The 23,045-nt window shown below is 37.8% G+C and overlaps 1 protein-coding gene across 1 annotated transcript in view; it reads left to right on the top strand.

Annotated features, from left to right (window-relative positions):
• The first annotated feature begins 7,583 nt into the window (after positions 1-7,583).
• The window catches only part of LOC122805938 (epidermal growth factor receptor kinase substrate 8-like protein 3), a 260,739-nt gene continuing 245,277 nt past the window's right edge, over positions 7,584-23,045 (top strand). Inside the window, exon 1 of the mRNA XM_044076182.1 lies at positions 7,584-7,868. The gene's annotated coding sequence lies outside the window, so the exon portion shown is untranslated. The remainder of the gene's footprint in view (positions 7,869-23,045) is intronic.

A 23,045-nucleotide genomic window follows, 5' to 3' on the forward strand; every position in this document is an offset into this window, starting at 1 on the left:
GAGGTGGGAGAGCTAAGATAGGAGAGGGAGGGGTTAGGTTGGGGTTATACAGGAACAAATTTTGGAGCTAAGTAGATGGAGTTTGAGCTTTTCTTTAAAGTGGGCTGGGTGAATAGTGGAGAATATGTCTGTAGGAAGTTTGTTCCAAGCTTGGGCTATAGAGCATTTATATAAGAGTTTGCCTACAGATTTCTTTGGTTGGAAGGATTGAAGTAGTTGTAGGTTGGCGGTGCGGAGGGTACGAGCAGGTTTATAGGAAGAGATGAAAGTTGAGAGAGCAGGGCAAGATGCAGGCTTGTAGTGAATAGAGTGAACCATTTGAAGTTGTGAAAACAGCAGTAAGTGAGGGAATTCAAGCCTGTTAAGGGATGTAAGGGCTGTGCAGTGGTGTGTTTTGTATGGAGAGTTTGTGATGAATCTTGCAATCTTATGGTAGGTTTGCTGGAGTTTATGTAAAGTTGTGGTTTGAATGTTAGTAAACAATGGGGCAGCATAGAGAAGTAATGGGAGGAGAAAAGCGTGGGCTAGGGTGAGTCTGGCATTTGGAGTTAGGCATTTTTTATTTCGATAGTGTAAGCCTAATTTCTGGTTGGTCTTTTTTATACAGTGTAGGTGATGTAGGGTAAATTTAAGTTCATCATTGATAATGACTCCAAGAAGTTTATAATGAGCATCAGGTTTAATAAGAGTATTATCTGCTGAACTAATTGAGAAGGAGGTTTTAAGGTGGGAGAGTGAGTGGGGGAGGAATAATAGGAGTTTAGTCTTTTTGGGGTTGAGGATTAGTAGGTTATCTGTTAGCCATGGTTCAGTAGATATAAAGGATTGCTGAGTAAGGGAATGAAGTTCAGCGATGTTGTCAGAGATAGAGATGAGGGTAGAATCATCGGTGTACTGTATGAGGGAGATAGTTATGTAAAGAATCTCCATAGCAATACCCAGATTTGGTCAGAGCTATTGCGCAATGGCACCTCCTATACCGAGCCAACAGATATTGCCAATATATTGGCCGACAGATTCAGAGCCAACTTTACCCCTCTCTCCCCACCAAAGGACCCACTGCAATACCAGTAGATTGCCAGGCACCCAGTATTATTGCTACACAGGTTAAAACAGCACTGTCCAAGGCCAAAAATACAGCTTCTATGGAACCTGGCAATATCCCTGGCTGTGTTCTGCATGAACTACAGAGTGAACTGGCACCTCACCTGTGTGCCCTATTCAATCATAGCCTCACCTCAGGCTTTGTCCCTACCAAATGGCATACTGCTACAGTCATCCCTCTCCACAAAGGAGGAACAACTACAGGCCCTGGGAACTATCTCCCCATTAGCCTGATGAGTCTGATATGCAAAGCTATGAAACACATCATCATGGACCTAATAAACAAGGATATAGGGAATCTCCAAACTCTGGATCTCACACAGTTTGGTTTTGTGAAGGGTAGATCATATCTGTTAACCTGGTTGACTTCTTTGAGTCAGTCACTAGAGCTGTGGATGAAGGCAAGGTGATTCATACAGCCTACATTGATCTGGCCAAGACCTTTGATACCATTCCCCACACAGGAATCATAGAAAAACTCACTAAGCTAGGCATCAACCCCTATATCACTAGGTGGGTTGCAAACTTGCTCACAGATAGAACCCACAGTGTGAAAGTAGCTCACTCCAAGTCAGACTGCCTACCAGTCATGAGTGGAGTCCCACAGGGTTTGGGCCTGGGTCCTCTCCTGTTTGGTATCTACTTCTCTGAAGTCCAGGCCAACACAAAGGGACTCTGGCTGACAAAGTTTACAGACGATTGCAAGTTGCGATCCATAATTAACTCCTAAAGTGATGTTGAAATCCTACAGAAAGGCCGCACTGAGACTGACTGGTGTCAGAACCATGGCCTTAAGCTCAATGCCAAAAAATGTGTCATCATCCCATTTGGGAAAAAACCCGGTTCCCATGAATTACCACATCGATGGTAGTCCACTGAACACAGGACCATAGGACACAGCTTGACAGCAACCTCTCTTTCGACTACCACATTGCCACTGTGGTCAGAAAATGCTTCTATGTGGCACATCTCATTACTAAGGGTTTTGCATCCAGGAAGAAAGAGGTCATTGTCTCCAGCTACTCTTCCCTCATTAGGCCAATCACTGTCACATTTAGCATGTACCTCACTAGACACCTGCAACAACTGGAGAGGCCACAAAAGTATCTCACAAAGAGGATCCTAGGCATTAAACACTTGTCCTATATGGACGGACTCAAAAAACTCCAACTATTCTCTGTCTCATATCGCCTACTTAGAGGCGATCTCTGCTTGACTTACAAAGCCATGTCTGACCCAGCTCTGTTAGAAATGCTACAGCTAAAGAAATCCCAATCCCTTTGCGCCACATACTCCAGAGACCTCATCCTCATTACCACAATCAACAGAATATGCTGGAGGGACAGGTTCCTCACCCAGAGACTGCACATGCTCTGGAATAGACTTCCCATACATGTCAAGCAGAGCTCCTCACTGTCCCTCATCAAGAGAAATCTTGATGAGTGGATGATAAATAGAAAATTCACCCCGGGGATCACTCCAGTGGCTCTACTCAACAGAGGCACTGGGAACTAAGGTCGGGTGGCACGATGCCAGGGTAATCCTATGGGCTGGACTTGTAAAGGCTCCAGGGCCATTAGGCTAGTACTCACCTATGAACCTATAATTATAAACCAAATTTCCATTAGTGTTACTGTCACATTCCTGGTGGGTCCTCCTAGCAAATAAGGCATACCTTTTAAACCAAACTGATAACAAATATTACAATAATATAACTGAACAATAAAAGTAGCAAGAAAACAACCTTCCCCTACTTCTATTGTTTTCAGGATTTCCAAAAAAAATGCTAAGTATCTAATACAGGAAGCACCAAACAGGAATCTAATAATCTTCCTAGTTTCTCCAACAGGATTCCACAAAGAGATACCCCCCCTCATCTACACAACTTACCTAACCATAATAACTTCAAAACTCATCTCACATCTGTCCTCCAAATGGGAATGTCCCTCTCATGCTCCTACCTAAACTACCTCCTTCATTTTTGTTCCTACCCTCCTCTTTATATTTTTGTTTACATGAACACCTAATGAGCTCTTCTCTGTTCAGTTCTGATTTAAATATGATTAATAAGATTTCCTATTCTACTAATGTTAGCTAATACATTAGAATGAATATTCTATTAATAGTAATGTAATGTAAACCTACATATATGTAAATGTAATTCAATGTAAATGTAATGCAATGCAATGTAACTATTCTTGTGGAGCTTTTCTCCCCGGGCCTCCACTAAAAGTGGGCCGACTTGGCCCAGTGGACTATCCCAGTCAACAAATGCAAAATAAAAATAAAATAAATAAATAAATAAGAGATACATTCAGCCTAGCTGGAGGGATAATATTTGATTTGTGCACCTTAAGTTACCCATTGATAACTGGAACCTGAAGAGTAACCAACTGCACTTGTTTGAAATGTTGCTGTGGAAGAATTTTTAATGCTAAACAGTCCTGTAATATATGCTCATATACCTTTATAAATGAATTCAGCATTATAAGTCACTAAATGACCACCATTAAAGTTAGTTTCCGGTATTGTAGTGTGTGCCATTCACATTTGATTAAGGGGTATTTTGTTGCCTGGATTTTTCTTTTCAGTGGCAGTATGGCCTGCCTTCCTTAAAGAATTCTACTACTTTGCAGACACGTACTTTAATTGGTAAATGTGGTGTGTTTGGTGGGTGAGGTGTGATTTTGCTGCTGAATTCTAGGTGCATTGTCTAGGAGTCCTATGGAGCTTTAGGTTCAATTCTTTATTGCATCAAAAAATGTAGGTTTGTGGTTGTGATGTGCTGATTTAGGTATGTAGTCAGCACTAACAACCTGGGTGCATGACAGATGAGAGAGGTTTACCTCCTGTTTGAATATGTAGCTATGCCTCTATCAAGTAGATTTTGTTTCCAGTATCAATAAGTGATGTCAGTGAGCATGATTATATCAGTCTGTTAAGTAGGCTAACAAAATAAAGGCTATATGCAGACTGTGGCCCAGTGGGATCTGGAATTCAGATAGGTTCTGGGTGGTATGCTTGGTGCAATGCAGTAATAGAAGCTTGTATGCTTAGGTATCAGTTATGAGCTACAGCATTAACAGTTTTGTGTAATTCAAAAGCATAGCACCATCAAGACTAACTTGGACAACCTGTCGATATATTTTCAGTATTATGTTAAGAAAATGATACAAGTTATAGGCACAAGTACCAAAAAGCTTAACAATTATTCTGTTGCACACAACTCAAGATATAGACATGGGTGAAAAAAGTAGCTACTAAGTGTAAAAATGGTTAGCAAGCATTGCATGACAGACAAACCTCAGCTTATAGATGTTGATGTTGCAAAAAATCTTAGCAACTTAATATATTTACTTAAAGTGGTGCCATTGCCATAAAAGCATATAGGTACGTGTTGCACACGTGCATAGGCTTACAGGCTGCTGCTGTAAACACAACAAGTATTTAACAGATCAAGCAACAACCAAGAGGCACAGTGGTAACAAGCTCGGATACCACAGTTTTTTGCATGGGGTTGCAAGCTGCTGCAGTAAGAATACAGAATGACTGAAATAGTGTGAATGGAACAGTTGCTCACTAGCGATTATGCTGCATGAGTACGAATGCTGCTGAACTTATTCTCTAACAAGCATAAAATCATGTAATGCAGCAGAAACTAAAGATGACAAAAAAACATGCAGCTAATCAAAACCTGGAGTGCTTGTAAGCCCACAGTAAAATAAACACTTACAATATTTCAGATTTCCTTTCTTTTAAAAGAGACACATTTGAAAACTGTTTAACAAGCAAAAAGAAAAAAAAATCGTCAGCAAACAGCAGATGTGCAGCAATGTAGCTCTGCTGTAGGAAGTATTCAAGAACTCATCCTTTCTCGATGTCAAAGTGTGTCTACTTTGCATATTCTTTTCTTATGAGATAATTAGCTCAGGAAGAAATTAATTTTATACAGCAGGGTATTTTAATATGGTGACCACAAGCACAAAAATTACCAAAATATAGACAGTGGAAATAAGAAAATTATCCATTAAAATGTTACTGACATATTTATAGGCACTTCCTTTCTTATGCTTATTTTTTAAACACCTTTATTGAATTATTACTTGTGACCTAGGCACATTTATATTTATATAAAAGAAATCAAACTGTATTAATAAGTTAAAATTAACAAGCATTATGCTTCACATATATTTTATTGACAGTTTTTTTGTTTACAGATTAAAGTATTTAAGTCCTGTAGCACCATATAGAGCTGCTTGGCATTTGCAATAAGAGGTGCTGGCAAAGTGTGAGAAATATAAATAACTTTAAATGTCTCTTTATTAAATAGCTTCTATTGCCCTGTAAAATCTCAGTATTATGTAAAATTTCCCAGTGAATTAATTATTCCTTCTATCTTGGCCCAACTCAACAAATGTAATAATACCAGTGTGGAAACTACGTATGCTCTGTCTCTAAATATGTTTATTGGTTTATCACAAATATCCAGAACATGCAAAGCTGCTTAGGTTTTCAGTTTAAGCAGACATGAGACTAGGCATCTTGCATTTAAGCAAACTTTTTTTGGATATCAAACCTTCTAACATACAAGCCTTGTATTAAAATCTCAAACCTTCTATATAGGTACACAAAATATCTTCTTGGTACTTGCCCCAAAAGGAGAAAAAAATGGAACAAACTTCCTGCTTTTGGCGGCATTCATGACTTGACCAATCAGTTGTGCCAAATAACATTTGTCTCCTACCAGGATAGTTATAGTCTTTGAAAATGATTGCTAGATTTTAATTGTCTAGGCTTCCTCAGTAATATTTTAATGTCTGATGTTGAATATGCAAAATCAGAGATGGACACATCCAGAATAAACATCTAAGATGTTGAGCCAGTGTACCATTAGGTGTTTGAAAATTGGCATTCACTTTTCTTCTTTAACTGAATAAAGACTGAGTGGTTGTAGTATGATTTCTTGCAATTTTCTGCAAAGATTATCCTGAAAGTGACATTGCAGCTACTGTGTCAAAAAGTATTTTCAAGTAGCATTTTATTCACTGCAGCAGGGCTTTCTGCACAGCACCGCACAAGAATGACGTGAGTGAGTGAGTGAGTGAGTGAGTGAGTGAGTGAGTGAGTGAGTGAGTGAGTGAGTGAGTGAGTGAGTGAGTGAGTGAGCGAGCTGGGTACTCTAGGTTAGGTCCCATACTGATAGATGCAATTCGCAGAGAAGTACATACAAGTTCACACACTGGGGTCAATAAATTACTTAGAGCAACTATAGCATCAACTAACAACCTGTCATAGGAGGGTGTGGCATATATTGCATCCTTGGTTTGTATGTGATGAGTATCATGGAATTTGATAGCAATTAAATTACATTAAATATTTGTTGCCCAGCTAGTTGGGCTGGTCCTCAGACTATTTTCAGCCATGATCCAGGCCACTTATGCATTCACACGTTTCACCAGATAGTCATAATTCTGTTGTTTGTACAATTCAAAGAATATGAGTGGTTCATCTGGACAACAAGAACAACAAAGGTGTGGTATAAGGAAGATACAACTAATGACAGGTGACATTCACGGTACAAGGTAACTTACAGTTTAAAGACATTAACATAGTTTTACAGAAACTAGAACTAGGACAGATTAAAGGGTCAGAGATCATTATTCACAAATCTGCAAAAATTATAACGTGTGTCAGTTCAGTAAAAAAATAAAAGAGAGATTTTCCCGTGCAACTGAATGAAAGGATATCTGAAGGACTGAAGCAAATAAGTCAGATGACAGACCTTCTAACAAAGACAGCTGATGAGACTTTCCAATATTCTGTCATCTGTTGGCAACTCGTGTTTCAGTTACGAAACAAGATATATGAGGAAGTGCATAGATTTTCATAATTCAACTGAGGTAGCTATCACTAGTCTGCCAGTGTCCTTCTGATATGATGCCTTAGAGGAAGAAAAAAAAACAATTTTGTTATTTATACTGAGGTTTGATGTTACAGGATAAGCATACTTGCAACAAACTAACATTTGCTCTCTTAGGAAGTTTGTTAAGTTTACTGGATTAATTCTTATGTTGTCTTTAATTGCTTCAATGACTTCTGCTTACACAGCATATTTGGGCTGTGCTTTTCAGTATAGGAACCATAAATCAGCATTCTACATTTGCCTGATTTAATAGCATTCTACTCTTGTCTTATTTATTTGGAAGTCCAAGAAGGAAGCAACGAGTTCAACATGGCTAAGTAATAAAATACTGCATCAGGTGTAATTTTTTTTTTTGTTTTTAGATTTATTTGACTATATAACAGCCAGGTTACAGACCACTGCAATTAAAAGATAATTCCAAAAGTGTCCCATCACCTATAATGGTGTCCTCACAGATGTCAGGCAGCTGATTGGTGCCACTGTGTTGAAGGAGTGGCACAGGACAAAGAGCAGAGGTGGTGCAGCTGTCTGCGTCAATATATAACAGACTACTGGCTAAATATACCTTTTTATGAGCTCTACCTTTGGACTTCTGTTGTTCATTTTATCCAGATATGCAGGTTGCTTTCCTGTGTAATTGTGACAGCTTTCATTCCTGACTTCCTTACTAGCAGGCTATAGTTACAGAGGGGTAGTGAATAAAACAAAAGACGAATGTGATCGTAAAGTGATTTTCTCCCATCTTATTTTAGGAATGTGATTGTTGCTTTTGGTTCCGTTCTTATTTTGAACTGTAGAGCTTTCTTAAAGAAACCAGAGGAACCTGCTCGGAGACATTGAGGTAGGCATGTGTCCTTGCTTTTCTTTTTTGATTTTCAACAAGTTCAACCATGTACTAAAGTAGGAAATAAGTCAAGGTTATTTATGATTTAGTAAAGAACCTAAAGAATGCCAGAATAATTACAGTGCCAACCATTTCAGAAGACATTAAAAAGTCCACATTTTTGTGACCAGGATTGCTTTATAGAATATGTCCAATCTAAGAAATTCTTATTCTTCATTTGAAAATAAACCAAGACAACATATTTTTCTACCTGTATGTATTTTTGTCTTCCCTGTCTTTTACCAAAGAGCTCACCTTTGCAATATTAGTAACTGTAATACCACATTTACTGAACATGTAAACATTGTCAGGCTATGCTTTATAGCATTTTACTAATGTACTTGCTTAGAACTTCAGCAGAGAGACAGCAGTATAATGGAGGCAAAAAGAGGTTCTTGAGGAAGCCTTCTCTTGGCAAGGAACTGTGGAAGGAATTAGGTACTGACAATCAGTGAGTGTCAGTCGCACATCTAAAAAGATACCAAAGTTCATTAGGTTTTTAAGTCCCTGTTTCAGCAAACCCCTTTCTATGTTTCCTTAGTTATGTGGTTTGCTTAGTAGAACAGACACTTACACATTAATACATACATTTAATATAACTAATTTTTATTAACATTGCTTAGCATCTTTTGGCAACAACAGCTGATACAATGTTATCAGAAATTAGAGCAGTTTGTGCAGAGGGTTAAGGCTATGAGCTGTTAATAAGCTACTTTCTGTAGTCGAGGGTTTGGTTCCTTCAGCCTTCATTTCTGTAAAATGTGCAATCACTTAACCAGTCAGCCCTCTGGGAAAATTGAGCAAAAATCTTCAGTGGTCCTCTGGACCATATGATCAGTAACTACCTATGAACCTATTTCTTTTTGCATCACATCAGAAATGTGTGTTTAATAAATTTTCCATAAAGCCAGATAAAACAAGGGAAATCCTCAGTCTAAATATGTAAATGACTGCAAATGTTTAAAGTTAAATTAATATAGCAGTTTATAATTACATCTATTATTTGGCATAGGTATTTAATGACAGTACAAATATTTCTGGACTTCTTCATGCTGTTAATTTATAAAGCAAATTAATGGTTACATCAGCGTATGTTAGGTTGCTATAAAATATTCTGTTGGTACAGGACGAGGCACCTATAATTTTTTTATGTGTCAAATGAATGCATGTTGAAAGCATGACAAGCATGTCTCATGTTTTATAAGTGTCAAATGAATGCATGTTGAAAGCATGACAAGCATGTTTCATGTTTTATAAGTGTCAAATGAATGCATGTTGAAAGCATGACAAGCATGTTTCATGTTTTATGTGTCAAATGAATGCATGTTGAAAGCATGACAAGTATGTTTCATGTTTTATAAGTGTCAAATGAATGCATGTTGAAAGCATGACAAGCATGTTTCATGTTTTATAAGTGTCAAATGAATGCATGTTGAAAGCATGACAAGCATGTTTCATGTTTTATAAGTGTCAAATGAATGCATGTTGAAAGCATGACAAGCATGTTTCATGTTTTATAAGTGTCAAATGAATGCATGTTGAAAGCATGACAAGTATGTTTCATGTTTTATAAGTGTCAAATGAATGCATGTTGAAAGCATGACAAGCATGTTTCATGTTTTATGTGTCAAATGAATGCATGTTGAAAGCATGACAAGCATGTTTCATGTTTTATAAGTGTCAAATGAATGCATGTTGAAAGCATGACAAGCATGTCTCATGTTTAGAATTTCCATCGTTATGCTCTACAGAGTAAAAAAGGTTTAAATGATCCACAGGAAATAGAAAAAAAAAGTCGCTTAAAATACTAACCCACATCACAAATACATACATTGTACAATTACTACACAACCATTCAAGAGTAACAAGTATTTGTTTAGCAAATGCAAAGCATTAGTGCAATTTGTTTAACAGTTCAAATTAAATGTCTCCTCCTTTGTTATAATAAAGTTCTTCAACAAAAGGAGTAAATATTTTCATGACTTATTCAGAAGTTAATTCTCAATGGCAAAGACTGCATTTTCTGTCAAAAGTAAATACTTAATTTTCTAATGCATGCAAACATGGTCCTGTGGCCCCATCTTGTGGGATGTGCAGCTTTTGCCAATTAAATGTGGCATGTATAGCCACTATCACATTACTGAAGATATCTGAATGAAATAATGTGTTGCAAATTGTATGTCAAAATATTAAAGACTTCAAAATTATAAGGTTATGTTTTAATCACTAAATATGGCATTGTTACTTTGGTGTTGTTTAATAATGCTTTCTCATATATTCAGTATGCTGTTTTTCAGTCTACATACTATCATGCTATAAACTGCGGTGGTGGTGCTGCGGTAGCGTTGTCGCCTCACAGTAAGACGTTGTCCGGTTCAATTCCCAGCTAGAGCGTCTTCTGCATGGAGACATGCGTGAATAGGCGTACCTTCGTTGAAGGTTGTGCGTCAGGGCTGGCAACTCGGCACGTAAAAATCTACTGCCAATCATTAGCAGACCGGAGTTCCGCTGTGGTGACCCCTAACTGTGAAAAGCTGAAAGGCACAACATGCTATCATGCTATAAAAAACAAAAGTTGTGAAAATTTGCACTGTATACCTGAAATGTAATTCTGTATGATTGATATGAAATATCTTGTTTTGCTATGAAAAAATGTTGACTAGGATCTTAAGGCCTTCGTTTCATTTATCATGCTCATGACACTGCAGCAGAGATAACCCATGCATTTATTGCACTGCAGTTGACTCATGCAAAAGGACCAGCATGGGGGTGGAGTTATAGGATGATGGATATGGATGGCAGTGAACAGCTGACACCAGGTTGTCCATCCTGAGGGGAGAGAGGTTGCCTAAACTTACCTCAATAGCAAAATGAAGAGCCTGGTAAGCTCAGTACTTCAAGTGCTCTACCACTTGGCCAGGAGGATGAAAATCCATACATATACCTCTTGAAGTTCGAGCATGCTTAGCTTGCAAGACTGCTGTGGGGCAGTAGGGACTGAGGCACACTCACCGATAGCAGTCTGATGTTGCACAAGTGTCATCAGTTTCCTCCCTGGCCCTTGGCATTTGTTAGTTTGAGCACAGGGATGGTTGAATTAGGTCTGCTAGACGCATTGAATAAGGAGAGGATCTGGTGGCAGCTGATGGATAGCTGAGGGGAGCCAGAGAAAAAAAATGTAGTTTCATTTATAACATTGTCTCAGTTAATGAGTGTATAATTTATTTATTTATTTATTTTACATTTGATAACGAGGAAGGCCAACTGGGTGTTAGCCCATTTTCAGCAGAGGCCCGGGGAGAAAAGCTCCACATAGAGAGAAAGAAGTTCAACGAATTTAACTGAGCAATGCATCTCAGTCAGATTTATAAAACGTGTATGTTTTTTATGTATAATGCATGCTTCTGATGAAAGCACTGAAAGCAGAAAAACTTCTGAGGCAGCTTTCATCACACTTGTATGTTTTTATGTATAATGCATGCTTCTGATGAAAGCACTGAAAGCAGAAAAACTTCTGAGGCAGCTTTCATCAAACTAAAGACTACTCACAATATCACAGAATTTAAAAACTTTGCGCCAAAGTGCAATCTTGCAACTGAGTTTAGACATTGTTATACCTAACCACAAGACTTAATGTAAAAAAGGTGAACCATGATAGAAAAAATGGTGAGCCCCAAATCAGAAAGCCATGGAGTCAGTGTTATACTCCAAGAAATAACACATAAGCATGACTTTTCACAAGCTAGGTGTATATGAAATTGGCCCATAATATTGATATAGCTGCCCTTTGAAATTACAGCTAACAGTAACATTCATTTTGGCATTTCATACATATTTAACTCAATGGTTACAGAGCTATTTGTTTGTCAAGCTTACTCTGGAGAAGTGCTCCAATTCTGTCATCATCATATTGTCAAGCTGCAAACAATGACAACTGACTAAGAGACAGTTTTGTTGTGCTGCCTTGAGGTTTGCTGAAACATATCCAAGCATTCCTTAGTGGAGATGAGGAACTCCTTCACAACAGTTGCTAGGGATTTTTCATCCTATATCTGAATCTACATAACAGGCTTGTATAATCCTTTCCCATAAACAAATACAGTAATAAAAAAGTGTTCACTTTGATCTGAAAGGGATCTCTGTGCAAGTTAGCTAAAATCTAGTTTCTAGCTGGAAAATGTAATTCCAGTATCAATGTGAGAGACAGGTATTCTGTTCATGCTGTGGTCCAAAAAATGTCTCTAAATGTGTATTCCTCAGATAGGATAGTGTTTATCAGAGATACTGGGTGAGCAAATTGGTGTAACTAGGGAAATGTTTTTTCTGAGCTATGATACAGAATCTGAATTGCCTAGACATAGTAAGGACTTGCCGAGTCTAATTATGTTGGCTGCCAAAAAAAGCAGTTACTAGAAAATGGATATCAAAGTCTAAACCAACTGTACTAGAAGTTGTGAATACAGTAACAGAGATGAAACAACTGGAGCTGCGATCTTTAGAAAAGGGTATGAGAAATTTACAGAGGAAAAAATGGGAACTGGGGGAACAATACATACATGGGGGATGAGGTTTAAAAGAAGGCAGATTTGAATGAGTTATGTAATGTTTGACTGATAATGGTTGGGTAGATTATAAGTGATGTATAATGTTTGCAACTAAAGTTGTCACTATGGTTTGTCATGTAAAATGCTTGTAACTGGGATTATGTCAATATGTTTTTTCTTCATTTATATAAATATATGATTGCCGATGTCATAAGTGATCATTTAGTAAAGAAGTTTCTTGTTTAAAAAAAGAATATTGTACTCAGTTTATTTAGAACAGGCTTGTATCTTTAGATGTTTAAAGATACAAGTCAATTATAAACCAACTGAGTACAATATCACACCTCAGGAATCCACATTTTTAGATCAGGCTTGTATCTTTGGAAGTTTTAATATTGTGTGCCAGGTTGCATATTAATGAAAATAGCAACCAAAAACATATGCCAGAATGCCAGAAAAATAATTATGAAAACTTATGGAATTAATTTAAGGCAATTTTTTTGTAAAGACAGAGCAGGGTCATACCTCTCAACATCTTAGCTCAAAGGCTCAAAATAAGGGACATGTTTTAAATATTAATTGTATTGACTTAGGAAGTAGTTAGAATAATAGGTTTGCATTAAGATGCATTTTCTGAAGGATATGTAGTCTGAAACTCAAATGGTTGTCATTATTTAGTGACTTCAGTTCTCAATGATTTGTCAGAAAAAGACACATTTTTTTGAAGAACAGACTCAAAAATATAAAGGAAAAATCTGGTCATTCTGTAAAATTCTGGACATACTAGAAACATGCGCACAATACACTGAAAATATGATGCTGAATTTTTAAACAGTGTCAAGGTTTTGAACAAACATTCAACAAAGCAACTCATAATTTTGACAATTGCCAAAGTTTAAGTATATTCATATTTAATTTCAGCCTGTTGTCAAGCTCAGTCTGGAATTCAGTAATTATGAATTCAGACCTTGAAGGATGATTTTCCAGTTGCCTTGCAAAATCACCTCTTGCATGGTAACATGTAGTATATTTTGTAGGGGACATACTAAAAAAAGCACAAAATGTTGAAGAATGGCCAAAATATTAGCATGATGCTCTTAAGGTTTTGAATATGTATTTATTTTATTTATTTATCCTTTTTTGACCACTTAAGTCCCCCTAGGCTTGTAGCTTCTTTCAGGGGAGATACAAGATGTTATTTATACTACTAGGGGAAATTTATCCAGAGCATCAGGGAACTTCCCTTACATGCAATACAGTAAATAAATAATGACATCGTTTTGACAGCTGTCAAATTTTCAGCATATTGTTATTCCATCACATGAAGCATGGTTCTTTCTTTGCACATTTACATTTTAAATGGTAACATGTCACAAAATAATTAATTCTTGATGTAGAGTTATGTAGAAAGTATGTGAACAATGTGTTTAAAATGTTACAGAATGAAGAACTAATTAATTAGAAATATTTGTGCCCTCTTGGTCTTTGGGCTTGATTTTCCTGAAACTGATGGTACAGTGCTGTTTGAGAAATGAACAGATAAATAATATAAACAACAAATGGTATTTGCTTTAGTAACTCTAAGCCACTGTCAGAGACATGGTCCACAATTTTATAGGCACTGGATAAACAAATTGAAAGAGGAATAATATGGATGTTTGGGTGTACCTGATAACGCCGACACGCCAAAACGCCAACAACAAAATAACCGACACCATAAAACCGAAAGTTCAAAAACACAGAACTTCACATGCCCGACAAACCACAATCCCGACAATCAACAAAACAAATACCTTTGCCGAAAAACACACACAACACAAGCACACCAAAAACCTTACAAACCTATACTAAACCTTACATACACAACTATCTATGCACTAACCTTAACCCAAACCCTAACCCTAAGGTCCATCACTATCACACACTTACCTTACCCGCACCCTAACCCTAACTCACTTAATCTGCCCCTAACCCTTACGTCTGTCACTATCGCACACTTACCTTACCTGCACCCTAACCCTAACTCACTTAATCCGCCCCTAACCCTAAAGTCCATCACTATCGCACACTTACCTTACCCGCACCCTAGCCCTAACTCATGTAATCCACTCCTAAACCTAAAGTCTCTCACTATCACACACTTACCAGACCCGCACCCTAACCCTAACGTCCGTCACTATCACACACTTATCTTACCTGCACCCTGACCCTAAAGTGCGTCCCTATCGCACACTTACCTTAACATGTCGGTGTTCTCAGAGTCGGGATTTTCAACTGTCAGTCTTCTCCGTTGTCGATCTTCCGGTGTCAGTTATCTCGATGTCGTTCTTCTCAGCTTTCGCGTAATCAGGTAGACCCAGATGTTTATGGACTGAAATTCATTCAGTATGTATGAACTTATTTCTCAGAGTGTATAATTGTACTTGTAGCCCATGTCTTGTATTGCCCATCATTTTGAACCTTTTATCTCAGGGCATGCACTAACAAGAGAGCTTCCAATCTGGAGTTTCCTAGTTAACAAGCACAAACAAATATAAATGCAAACATTTTCTAGCAGATATTAGAGATGTACTAAATCTTTACTTGAGAGTGACAAAAATAATAAATTCTGGCCAACTTACATCCGCTGTCATAAGAAAGTCATTCTACAGCTTATAAACAAAGGGATTCTGCCTAGATCAAGAGATGTAATTTTCTCCTTTTAGTTAGCCCTCATTAGGCCAGTCATTGAGTATAATTCCTCCTTTGGGATATGCCTGTGCAGACACACACAGCACTTTCAATGCCCACAGAGATACCTTCCTAAAAGAACACAAGGCCTAAATAAAATGTCCTATATGGGCTGATTTAAAGCCCTCTCACTATACTCGGTATCCTATAGATTAAGAGGTGACCTGTGTCTGGCATGCAAGGGATCCTTCAATCCAGTACTGCATTCTGTTAAGAGTGAAAACAAGAGCAAATACAGGAAGTTTGGACATAATTTTGTTCCTTCTTATTGGTGTCGTAATGCAATCATTTGCACTTTAGTCCAGAAATAAGTCTCTGCTAGTACTAGGACAAGCAAATGCATGTAAAAGGGCATGAGTTTACTTTAACAGATGACATAAATGTTAAAGTATCACTTAACAATGGACAGAATGATTTACATTTATTTAAAGAAAGGTGAACATTCACAAAATATGCCATAATGAATTATTCATCAAGTGGATTTAAAAATTTTAACAGATTTATAATATTTTCCACATACATTAATACATTTATTTTGATAAAAGGGAAGGCTCTGAAAATAAAGAATTTGCTTATATTTTTTTTTTTTCTGAAGAAAACGCAGTGTGTGGAGGACAAGGTCTGTTTTTCTCTATATATCTGGTGTGTATGCAAAAGCTATATTTTGTTAGCTGGTTGAGGCCTTTTGTTATGGATTACATTAGAATTTTGGTATAAAGATACCACTTGAAAGGCTGTGTAGTGTACTGTGCTTATTTGTTTGCATAAGGATGTTTATAATTATTTATTATTCATTTTCCTTTGTGAAAGAGGCAGTGACAGCAAGTGACATAGTGAGAACCAAACTCAACCAAAGACTAAGGCAAATCCTGGGAGATGCAACAAATGCTTCCATGATATTATAGAGAAAAAAATACTCTAGTACGTTGAAGGGATACCTCATATCTTTCTCCTGTGGTCTGTGACTTGAAAACTCCAAAGGCAAGCACTGTAGACATCCTTAGAAGATACTTAAACCACCACAGTTGGCTGCACTTGACCGAGTGTCCAGTGGCTGTAGTGCAGGACTTTCCCTAATCCTTAAGCTCTTCACTTGTCACCATGAATAAGGACAGCAACCCAGTACAGTATCCTTACTTCCACAATTTGTAGCTGTAAGCCTATTATTTTGGTTGCATCCAAGGATTGTAGTTATGGGTGAGTAGAATGGCTGGTAAAACAAGAGCATTGTCCAAAACATCAGTTTAAACTTCATTATCACAGATCAGTTCAGTAGGCACAAGCCTGTAGATGCTGTATCAAGCTATTTATCAGTTTGTTAGTCCCTCTTGAAATTATATAATTCAGGACCCCAGAGTAATTAACCTCCATAATTAAGGGAAGCTACCTAATTCTCACTTACTGACAAATGATATTTTGCTTGGCAGTATCCTGACCTCATATCTGGAGGTGCTGACATAGGTTCGTAGGTGTGTACTAGGCTAATGGCCCTGGGGGCCTGTGTAAGCCTAGCCAATAAGAATCCCTGGTATCATGTCGACAGACATTAGTTCCGTTGCCCCTATCGAGCAGGGTAGCTGAGGTGATCCCCAGGGTGAACTTTGTATTTCCAATCCTCTCATCAGGATTTCTTTTGAAGAGGGCCAGTGAGGTGCTCTGCTTGACATGGGTGGACTCCAGACTGAACAACTTTATAACCTTCCCTTTACCCGGACACCCTGTTCAAGAAAGTCACACACAGGAGTTGTAACAATTGGTACTTATACAATAGCTTAGCAACAAGGAATGAGATAGCAAGGGATTTTCATTCTAATCAGTATATTCAAGTAGCTTAAAAAGTAGATTATACCATAAAATTTACATATCACTGGCTAGGATAATATAAGAATGGTAGTTGCCCTGGATTGAACCTATTGTAGGGTATTATATAACAGTGTAGTATACTGTACTAACATTTTCAAAGATACACTGGAAAATATGAATTTCAGCATTTATACATACACACACACACACATATATATATATATATATATATATATATATATATATATATATATATATATATATTTATCCACCAGCATTAACTACTCCTTGTTTGTTGGGAAATATGCACTTAATGCACATACCCACACTTTACTATAAAATTTCCTTGGAGATGATAACTAAACCCAAAGTAAGAAATCTTGACTATTATCAACATAGTCTGAGATATGGGCAGCTTAAACATCTCCAACAAATAATTGGAGTTGTACTGAACATTTTAATATTCTTTCTAGGAAAAGAAGTGCTCTACATAGGAACATAAATGTGTATGTATATATATCTATATATATATATATATATATATATATATATATATATATATATAGATAGATATAAATAGATAGTAATGGTTTCCCTTTACTTGTGATTTCCTTACCATAATTCTCAATCTTGAATTTCCAAAAATTAGTATGGATACCATTTTCAATAACTCATATGTGCTTATACATAAACTGCGCAAATTAAATTAATATCTATAAGTTATTTTTATTTTGATCACAGCAAAATTACTTGGGGTATGTTTGAAGTGTAAAAACGGTAAACTTTTTGAAATTCAAAGCCAGCCCTACCATGTGCTGTGATGCTACATGCTAATGAGACAGACTGGGGAGAGGCATATGCTAATCAGTCATGTGCTTTTGCCCAGAATTGCCTCCAGTAAGGGATCTAAGCAGGAGAGCAAGTAGATTAGCATGGCTGCTCCTGGCCCTTGTGCTAGTGAACACAGCCAAAATGCCACGTTCACCCAGCTCAGTACAGGTAAGTACTAGTTGAGGAGTTTAGTGGTCAGCTAGTGTTAGGGGGTATGGGAATGGCTGTACGTAAGGGGCTACATGCGTGAATGTATGCCTGAGTGTGTTTCTCTTGGGAGGTAGTGGTAGGAAGAGTTACTGATGAGTTAGTTATATGTGTGTGTGTGTGTGTGTGTGTGTGTGTGTGTGTGTGTGTGTGTGTGTGTGTGTGTGTGTGTGTGTGTGTGTGTGTGTGTCTGTGGGATAGTGACTGAGTGGGCTGTCTGTGCTAACATGATGCTGTAGCCACTAACTGCCACTGGAAATTACAAACCGGTACTTGCAGTAGTTAACGATTCAGAGACATGCAACTTAGCCAGTTATGAGGTCTTTTCTAATTTTGGGTGATGTGTCTCAGAATCCAAAATCTCTGCATTGTGGAACCAGGGTCTTTTTACTATGGCCCTTATCATGAAAGCTGGGGTTCTTTACAAATTCTCAGAATACTTATAAATTACTCTGTTATGTAACACATGCATTCTTTTCTCTGAAACACCTTTATATTGATCCAAATGTTTAACAAACCAATGGAATAAAAGCAAAAGAAAAAAATTAAAAAATAGGAAAATTGTAACATTTATTCTAAGGTAAGCACTTTCCTTCACACCAAGTACATGAACTTCATAAGAACATTATAAGGAAGTCCATGTACTTAGTGTGAAAGAAAGTGTTCAACTTAGATTAAAGGTTACCATTGTCTTACCTTTTTTCCTGATTATAATTCTTTTCCCTGGTGGTTGTGTACTTCTTGTTTTTAAACAAGTGGTTTAAAGACTGTTTGCTCTCAGTTTGTGTCAGGAATGTTTACAATTAGGCTGACTCTGTTCATATAATGGAACTCTATCCCAGCTGCTGCTATGTTTACAGACTAATAAGAAGAATTGTATTATTATTTGTCAGCCTGATTAAACTGTATACCAAATGCTGGAGCTATACAGCTGCCACAAATAGCAGTGGGTCAAGAGCTTTATGAAATATATCCTGATTATTCCTTTCCTATTATACAATACACAGTCCTTTTGATTTTCTGGACAGAAATTGATCTAAGTCTGTAACATGCATTTATGTATTCATTCAAATTTTTCATCCCACAACCTCTATGGAAGACTGTTCCTTCCATCTCATACGCTCTCTGTGAAACAATGCTTCCTCATACTTTCCATGAGACAACCACTTTCAAGCTTCTTCCTGCAAGTCCTTCTTCACCCACATGGAATTTCTCTGGCCTTTGTTGACTCCCTTGCGATTTGTAAAGATTTGTTTGAAAACTCATTACTTTCCTTTCAGGAAAACAAACCGAGGTCCCTTCATGCCCCATGAGACACATAACACATATTTAAATGTACTTGAGACACTCTGCATTCAGCCCAATACCATATTCACGGATGACTTTAACTACCCCACTATAGGCTGAGAATCTTACATGTCCACCTCTAACATGTAGGCCAAGAGATTCCTAGACTTTGTAAACACCTAACATGGGCAGGCCAGTCTGTACATCCAACAGGGGTGCAAATGTACCTGTCCTGGTCATCGTACACATGGAAGATCAATGTACCCTCCCTAATGTAATGTCTTCACTAGACAGATTGGACTATAGGGCTGTCTCCTTTGAAATACAAAATAAAACCCAGGACGCCAGCTAACCCTGGAACTTTCAGAGATTATTCTAAGGCAAACGTCCTACTATTAAGTGACAACCTGGCAAAATTTCAAGACCCCCATCCCTAAATCCTGAGAACACCACTGCCTATGGGGAATCATTCACAGAAACCCTGTATAATCCAATTAACACCTGCATAGAGACAGTTGCACCTACCTGGAACAAGTACAGGAGGAAAGTAAAAAACAAACCACAGTGGTGGAATCACATCAACAGACTGTATAACAAAAGGAAGAAATTCATGGTAAAATTAGGAGGGACAATGCCCAACAGGGCAATAACTCCCTCATCAATCTTAACAAGCAACTCAGGGAAGCTAAAAATGTTTACCAAAGCCAAATTTGATGTAAAAAATAGCCTCCCAGGCCAAGGACAATCACAAAGTGTTCTTTAATTATAGCTGCAATTTCAAATGCAATGCACAACAATGCACCAAATCAGTTGTGAATTGTACCACCTGTACTGAGCAGAAGATATAGCAAATCTACCAGCCAACAAATTTAGCTCTAATTTTACCATCTTCACCTCCACGACACCCTTCAGGAAATACAGGCAATCCTAATTCCCCCAAGTATCACTAGGGAACAGCTTCTCAAGGCAGTCTCCAAGGCCAAGACCACTGCATCATTGAGTTGCTTATATGTCAAGATAGCATGAAACATGTACTGTGTGGCTCACTAGAATCACTATTGAACCACAGACTCCAAACAGGCTCTGTGCCATGCAAATGGAGGGCTGCAACTATCATCCCAGTGCACTAGAGCAGATCATCCATGGACCCGAAGAACTATCAACCCCATACACCTGACTAGTCTAATACGTAAAGCTAAGGAATGAATAATCATGGATATGTTAAATGATGACATAGCAGACTTTCAAACATTGGAACAAGCTCAGTTCAGGTTCATTAATGGTTGGTCATGCCTACTCAACCTTGTGAACTTCTTTAACAAAATCACCAAAACAATGGATAAATGCAAAATGGTGCTTACAGCCTACCTCATACTGGTCAAGGTACTTGATGCCACACTTAAGCATTGTAGACAAGCTCACTAAATTAGGTATGAGTGCCTACATCACCCACTGGATAGTCAGCTGGCTCACATATAGGCCCCAAGAAGTTAGAACAGGGGGTCTACCTCCAGAAAAAGGAGTGCCTCAAGGCTCAGTGCTGTACTTGCTTTTGTTTGGTATCTTCTTCTCCGAAGTTAAGACTAATGTCAAAGGCCCCTGGCTGACCTAGTTCACAGATGATTGCAAATTATGTCCAGTCACTGAATCTTCCCAAGGCAATAAATAACCTCCAAGAGGCCTGACCCTGACTACTAATTGATGCCAAAGTCACAGTCTAAAAATCAATGCCAAGAAATATATAATTGTAGATTTAAGAAAGATGGGCACCCCTGCATATCTGTGCAGTAATAATATACCTCTAAGAACAGACCCAGTGTTCTGGAATTTAAGAACTCATATAGACAGTGACTTGGTCTTTATCAACATGTGTCTACTGCACTGATGAAATCATTCTATGTTGCTGAACATACAAGCAAAGGTATAACATCTAGTTTCAAACGTCATTGTTTCATTGTACTCTACCCTCATAAGACCAATCATTCAGTCCATTGTTCCCTTTAGTATGTACATAACCAGACATATGCTACAACTGGACCATCCATAGAGGCTTCTCACAATAAGAATACATGGTATAGAAAACATGTCCTATGTGGACTTGCTGAGAAGTGACCTGTGCCTAGCCTACAAAGCATCCTGTGATTCAGCATTAATGGACCTGTTGCACATCAGTAAAACTTATAGCAACAGAAACACCTAATCAAGGGACCTAAACCTCATCTGCAACATAAATAAGATAAGCTGGAAAGGCAGGCATGTGTCTCTTAGGCTGCCCCTTCTCCTGAATAGGCTTCCCATCACTATGAAGCAGAGTTAATCAAGTGAAACTTGTATCAAAGGAAGGGGAGCCATAAGTATACCCCTGGTCTAGCATCTATGTCTCTATTAGAGTGAAGAAGCTTGTAAATGCTCAAACACTAATGTCTAAGTTATATATAACCCCTCCCCACAAAAACAAATGGGATCAGTGCCTGTATAATATTATTGGATAGCATGGTTAGGCTTAAAAAGTCTCTTTAGGGTCATTAGCCTAGTATTCTACTATGATACTATGATATAGCCTCTGATGGTTTACTATCAAAATCTCGAAAATTGAAACAAATACCATTCGGAACACTGAATGGCAAGGTCAAATCCCTGCATATTAATTAGGTGAAAATGTCAAATCTGATGAATGAATTCAGCAGTTCCAACATTTTTGCCAACTACTGAATATGATGTCTGTATAGGAGCTCAGGTAAGTGTCACTCTTACAGTTTAAATCATGTTTTTGCAGGGGGCAAGCCCCCCTGCACCCCATACATCCCCTGCTAACTATATATTTCAGCTGTGAGATCGCACTATTATTATTATTTATTTATTGACATTTGTTAACCAGGTTTGTCCAACTGGGCTTGTGGCCCATTTTCAGTGGAGACCCGAGGAGAAAAGCTCCAGTAATACATTTTAAAACAAGTACAGTTTTAAACAATATTAATAAAATAGCAGTTATAGCAAAATGATTCACATATGTTGGGATACATGCATAAAGTTAAAGTTGCATTAAAAAGAAGCTAAGTAATTTTACATTGACATAGTTCAATAGGTCAACAATGAACATTTTTTGTTTGTATAAAATTGTGCAAATGCATAGTAGACACATTGGAGAGAGAGGTGTAATGACGTACTAAGTATGGTCCTTTTGAGGGTACATAAAGGGAAGGAAGACTAGGTGGGGTCATGGCAAGGGCAGGTTCTGGAATTAAGAAAATAAACTTTTAGTTCATTTTTAAAGTGTGAGGTGTGGGAGATTGAACGTAAGTCAAGGGGAAGTTTGTTCCAAGCATGGGCAAGGGAGTGTTTGTAGAGTAGTTTGCCTACTGACCTTTTTGGGTGGTAGATATCAAGTAATTGCTGGCTAGAAGTACGGAGGGTCCAGGATGGAATGTAAATGGAGACTAAGGAAGATAGGGATGGACAGAAGGAGGGTTTATAAAGAATAGAGTGTAGCATATGAAATTGATAAGATAGCAGAAACTGGGGAAGTTCAAGCCATTGAAGAGAGTTTAAAAAAATGCAGTGGTGTGAGTTGTATGGGGAGTTAGTAATGAATCTGGCTATTTTATGGTAAGTCTGTTGCAGTTTGTTTAGAGTGGAGGCCTGGATATTGGTAAGAACTGGGTCAGCGTATAAGAGGGAGGGGAGGAGGAGTGCCTGGCCCAGGGTAAGTCTAGATTCAGGGGTTAGGAATTTT

Source organism: Protopterus annectens, chromosome 7.part0 (assembly GCF_019279795.1).
Source record: "Protopterus annectens isolate FY-2018-M chromosome 7.part0, PAN1.0, whole genome shotgun sequence".
Classification (NCBI taxonomy): Eukaryota; Metazoa; Chordata; order Ceratodontiformes; family Protopteridae; genus Protopterus; species Protopterus annectens.